General features: G+C 50.5%; 1 protein-coding gene across 2 annotated transcripts in view; it reads left to right on the top strand.

Annotated features, from left to right (window-relative positions):
- The first annotated feature begins 2,112 nt into the window (after window positions 1-2,112).
- Window positions 2,113-5,728, top strand: part of Dgkg (diacylglycerol kinase gamma) — a 203,911-nt gene continuing 200,295 nt past the window's right edge. For both annotated transcript variants that reach the window (XM_028875222.2, XM_028875224.2), the window contains exon 1: window positions 2,113-2,427. The gene's annotated coding sequence lies outside the window, so the exon portion shown is untranslated. The remainder of the gene's footprint in view (window positions 2,428-5,728) is intronic.

The following is a 5,728-nucleotide window of genomic DNA, read 5'->3' on the forward strand; positions in this document are numbered from 1 at the left end:
ACTTACCCTGTGTCTTCCTCGACGCTTAACTCAACACCACCCTCAATCCCCCACCCCAAGGAATCTATTCACAAGCACATTGGTGAACAGTTTTGACTTCATAAATGATATATTTTATAGACGCAAGTGCCTTCATATTTACCAATCTTTACAAGCATTTCTATTCTCCAGATTCTTGCTTGGCATCCTTTCCAGAGTTTCTTATTATTATATAACAACTTCCCCAGCATGCCAAGTTGGATCTCCACATACTACCTCTGCCTGCCTTCCCCATTTGTCCCATCAAGCTTATTATCTACTTAGTGTAAAAGACAGAACGACTCCATGTTGTCCCAACTCCTACCTGTCATGTACTCCCCATCCAGGCTCTCCTTCAAGTCAGCCTTCTCTAGAATGCATCCAGACTAGGTTGAGCCAAGCGTTTTTTTTTTTTGTTTTTTTTTTTCTTGTGACGTGCACGCAATGGTGTCTGCCTCCTCAAGAATGCCGTTTAAAAGGTAAGGATTTCATCTTCCATAGTCACTCAGCCCAGCGCAGTGAAAATGTATACAGTAAGCCTGTGCTCAGTGGGGATGTATATAGTCAGGCCTACCTCTCAAAAGGACAGGACACAAACAGTTCTAAGCCCTTTCTGTCTCCCCATTCCTCCTTCCTCCCAGGTAAGGCTCATGACTGGAGCCAATGGGAAGTGCCAGAAGACAGAGCAGAAGCTAATAAATATCCGCGAAATGAACAAATCAGTAAGAGAGAGACAAGAAAAAATGAAGAACTCATACATGTGTCGCAGAATACCCTCACACCAGTGTGTCAGCCTACCCAAGCGTGGGAAGCTGCCCAGGGTGCGTGGGATGAGGCGTGAATAGTGGGTAACAGGATGAAGGGTGAGCACAGGGTTCCGTCCTCAGCTTTGCCCTTGTAGCCGCGGGGAAGGAAGTGAAGAAAGGTCCTGGGCCTCCCGTTCCTTCTTGGTTTCATCACCCTGCCTGCTGGTGGCCGGGTATGAATTAACCGCCAGGGCCCTTCAGTGCCTTTTCCAACAGTCACGTTTGCAGCTTCGTCCCCAGATGCCTGGACACCCCGGGCCCCCAGCACCTCTGCCCTCTGCAGAAAGCTTTTCTTGGCTCCAGCTCTACACAGGGACCTTCACTGCCCACGGGGCAGGAAAGAATTCTTGGCTGTGGACACTGGTAAATGCCACATATTTTACAGATGAGACTCAACTCCTGGTGGCTCTAAATGTGGTGTGAAATGGACAGAAGTCATTCTGCTGATGTGACATGCCTGAAATAACATCACCACTGCCGCCACCCCCCTGCAGACACCCACGTCATGGAAAGCGACAGCCCCACAAGTCCCTGGGCCCCAGACACTGCTACCTCCTTTTCTTTATCCTCAGTCCCAGGTCGTTTTCTCTGTTTTTCTACTTTTACATTTTTCTTGTTCCCTTTTTTTTCTTGTGTGTGTGTGTGTATTTTGTTTGTTTTAGAGATGCTCTATTTGTCCTGTCTGAAGACAGTCCAAGGTCACACAAAGGCAAAGGGGGATATCACAATTCTCAGTCCTGAGACCTCATCCCAGCCCATTTCTGGCTAGCTGCATTGATCCCAACCATTTACACATGCAGAGGAGAAATAATCACCCATCTACTGCCCCCGAGTTAGGATTGTCAGAAATGTCCTCCTGGACAGGATGGACATCAAAGACACCAAGTTCCTAGAAAACAGAGAACTTGTTGATTTATTTTTATGTTTAATTTTTTTTTGTCTGCTTTGATTAGAATATAGTGGTAGCCCAGACCTAGGCTTCTAGGTTAAGGAAAACAGCCAGAGGATATTGTATTTTTCAAGTAATTGTCCTCTACCTTGAAGTCAGCTGGTTTCTTGCAGCCTCCAGCACGGCATGCATCCTCGCTGACCAAAGCCCTGCCAGTCAGGAGTGCCCTGATCATGCACACACAGGTTCCCACCAAACGATCGGCATCCGTGGGTGTGCGTGTGTGTGCGCACACGTGTTTATGTGTGTGCCCCCGTGTGTTTGTGGGGGACGCGTGTGTCTGCGCGCGCGGGTGTGTGGCGGGGGCGGGCTCTGCGCCGGGGGCGGGGGGGGGCAGGGCTCCGCAGCAAGAGTGGCAGCCGGACTTGCGATGCTGCGAGGGACAGGGTGCAGAGCCGCAGTGCCGTAGCGGGCAGCAGAGGCAGCCTGCCCTTCCAGCAGCGGAGCCCCTAGCGAAGGCGGAAGACCCCTGGGCCGCCAACCCTGAAAGCCGCCTGATGTCCCCGCCCCAGAGAGGGCTGCACTGCGAGGACGCCCGGGCGCCCGCTTCGGTCCCCTTCTGTCTCTGGGTTCCTCTTTCCTCCCAAGTAAGGGAATAAGCCGCTAGGAGGGAGCGCCCCTCGGCAAGCGCGCAACCAAGTGTAGCATGGTGAGGTAAGACCGCGGCCGCGAACCAGGGGTCACCAGTTGCGGGGGTCAGGGGGGAGACCGGCAGCAACTTGGAAAACCAGGGCAAAGCGAGAGCGGGTCCCGCGGCTGGGAAAGGCGCTGCAGACGAGGCCCCTGCGCCCATCCTGACAGCGCCACCTGCCACAAACCCGGGCCCGAGGGGATGCGCCAGTGGACTGTGCAGGGTGGGGCCCCCTCCCTGTGCGGTGGGTCGGGACGCGAAGGTGTGCAGAGGGACGACAGGCGTCCTTGCTCAGGGCAGTTTGCTGAAGCAACTGGTCAGATGTCTTCCTTTTTTACGTTGGCTCCAGGGTATCCAGATCGCGGCACCGGGAGCCAGAGGGCTTCTGGGAGCAGGGAAGGTCTTTCTGTTGCCTGGTGGCCAGAGCCTCTGGCAGTCCCGTGGGATTCTGAGACTTTGGGACACTCCAAGTCCAAAGCCTCTTGGGTGGTGGACTTAGAGAGAAGCTGAGGCGAATACAGACACCTTGGCAAATAAGTGGGGGGGGAGGAGCATCGGGGGAACCTAAAGCGGACCTGTTTGTTTTGAGTCACAAGACCTGTCCGCATGTTTGTATGCTAATAAGGTTGCACCCAGAATCACCTGTGGGGCTGTGGGGCGTTCGAAAACTCCACCCGACCGCCTCGCCTCACCCAGTATCTTCTGATGTCCCTTTTCTCGGGACTAGTGGACTGGAATTTGAGGAGGGGGCCGTGGACTTCTCAAAAGCCCTACAGGTGATGCTGAGGATCTGCCTCCATCCCTTTGCAGTGGACAGGGAAGAACCAGGCGCGCGAGCAGTCCTGCTGTGCACTTCAGGGTAGCAGGGAGACCCCTCCCTCCGTCTCCGGGGGCGTCAGGAGAATCTGCTGAGGGATGAGGTGACTTGTGACAAAACCACAGTGGCGTTCTGGAGTACTGCGTGAACCCACGGGCTCACTTGTCCGGGCTGCTAGGTTATGTGCCTGGGCCTCATTAGCATACGATGACCTCCCTGTGGGGAGGAGGACCGAGGAGAGCTGTTTGTCATGCTTTCGCTTCAGGACTTTGAGGGACCCATGGTCTGGAGGTGTACAATGGTCACCTCCAAACATAATGAGGGACACTAATCAGGCACAAGACTTTGATACCTCGGTGCCTGGGATTCAGTGTTTACACAAGGCAGCTGCCGGACCCACTTGCTGGAGAATAGGGCACCTCACAGTCAGTGAAGGACTGAAGGATGTTGGCTCACAGCGCAAACAGCAGAAACCAAATGCACACACTCACACACACCCTTTACAACTGTACCTCGGTCTAGGGGGTGTCTCCTACCGTGGGAAGACAAGCTTCTTGTTTAAAGGGCTGTGTTTGACAGAAATTCCACTTTGAGTATAAATTGTACTCATTAAATCAAAGAGCTGTAACTAAGCTCATTTCCTGTGGTGTTTCTGATCTGATCTAAGCCCCCTGATCCCACACACACACACACACACACACACACACACACACACACCATCCCCTTTAACATTTAGCTCCAGCATTCTAGGCATTATTGTTTCTGGGAGAGATCTGGGGGTGGGAAGGAAGTGGAACACTTTCCACTTTATATGTGTGTGTGTGTGTCCACGTCCTCCCACGTGTGTGTACATGTCACGTGTCTCTTTGTGTGTGCATGCCCCTGTGTGTATACATGCCCCATGCCTGTGTGTGTACATGTTCCTTGTTTCTGTGTGCGTGTATATGTATATGTCCCATGTCTGTGTGTGTATGTATTCTATGTCTGTGCATATATGCCCCATATCTCTGTGTATGTTCCATGCCTTTCTGTGTATATATGTCCCCCCTCTGTGTGTGTGTGTGTGTGTGTGTGTGTGTGTGTGTGTGTGCATGTGTGTGGGTGTGTGTGAGGTCCTCTATCTCTTTCCATTTTATTTTTAGAGACGGGGTCTCTCTAAACCCAGAGTTCACTGATTCAACTAGACTGGCTGGCCATCACGCTTGGGAATCCTCCTGTCTCTGCCTCCTGGTGTCGGACTACAGTGGCTTTGCCCAGTTTTGTACATGGGTGCACCTGGATCAGAAGTCAGGTCTCCATGCTCCTGTGGCGGTCATTTTACCAATGCGCCGCCCCCCTAGCCCCCATTCACTTGCTATTTTTTATATAGTCTTATTCAGATCAGCTAAAATATGAGGAGAAATGACAAAAACCAGAGCAGCTTGAAATGCAGAGTCTCGGGTCTGGGAGAAACTCCTATGATCAACTGTTCCAACTTCCCCCTGCCCACCCACCTGCCCACCCAACACCTGTAGCAAGTGATGAGGTTCCCTCAAGCCCTGACCCTCCTAGAGGCTCAGGACATACGAGACTCTGTGTGAGTGCCTGCCGAAGCTGGTTCCACCTCCTCCCCGGAAGGGAAACAGGAAGTGCTGTTTCATTGTGGGTAACATTCTTTAATATATATATCATTATATATACATAGATATGTTACATTATATATACATATATAATGTTGTATTGCATTATTATATACTCCTAATATAATAGTAGTTCCTGCTCATTGCAGAAAATTTGGGAAGTTGAAAGTAAGAAATTATCACCCATGAGTCCTACCACCCAGATCTCACAATTTTTAATACATTGACATATTTCTCTTTGGTCTATTTTTAGGCCTTGAAATCATACACTCCATAGAGGGCTGGCATTTGTAGGTAACCTAATAAATGTACTTTGCATGGTGTTAATCATTTTATCTTCATTATGTCATTTAGTCCTAGGAGGTCCCTCTGAGATAGGTGTTATTATTATCAACCCCATTTTTCCAGGATGGCATAGTGTGCAGGTGACAAGTTCCAGTGACAGAGCCGCAGTGCAAACCCAAGCTCACTGACTGCGATGTGCGGTCACTGTCGCTCCTCGGGTTTTTGTTGTTTTTCCTTAATTGGTCTTGTAGTGAGCGTCCCTCGCCAGCACCATTTCCCAGCTGTGTGTTATTATACTGTTAGCTATTTAAGTTGCGTGCTCTCCTCGACAACTACAAATAGGTCTGAGGGAAATCTTTACCATGCACGTTTCCAGTTCCTTCTTTCAGGTGGATTACCCAGAAGGAGAATCACCAAGCCAAAGGGCATGACTATTTGGAGGTTCCTTATAGGTACACAAGAAGCCACTGTTGCTTATAGGTACGAAAGACTTACATTGACTTACATGTCCATTTCCCTAGAGGCAGCTCTACCAAAGTCTAAGCAGGTAACTCTTAGCACTCAAGAATTGTTTAGAGCTTCACAGGACAAAGTCACATACAT

The sequence above is a fragment of the Peromyscus leucopus genome, chromosome 12 (assembly GCF_004664715.2).
Source record: "Peromyscus leucopus breed LL Stock chromosome 12, UCI_PerLeu_2.1, whole genome shotgun sequence".
NCBI classification, from domain to species: Eukaryota; Metazoa; Chordata; class Mammalia; order Rodentia; family Cricetidae; genus Peromyscus; species Peromyscus leucopus.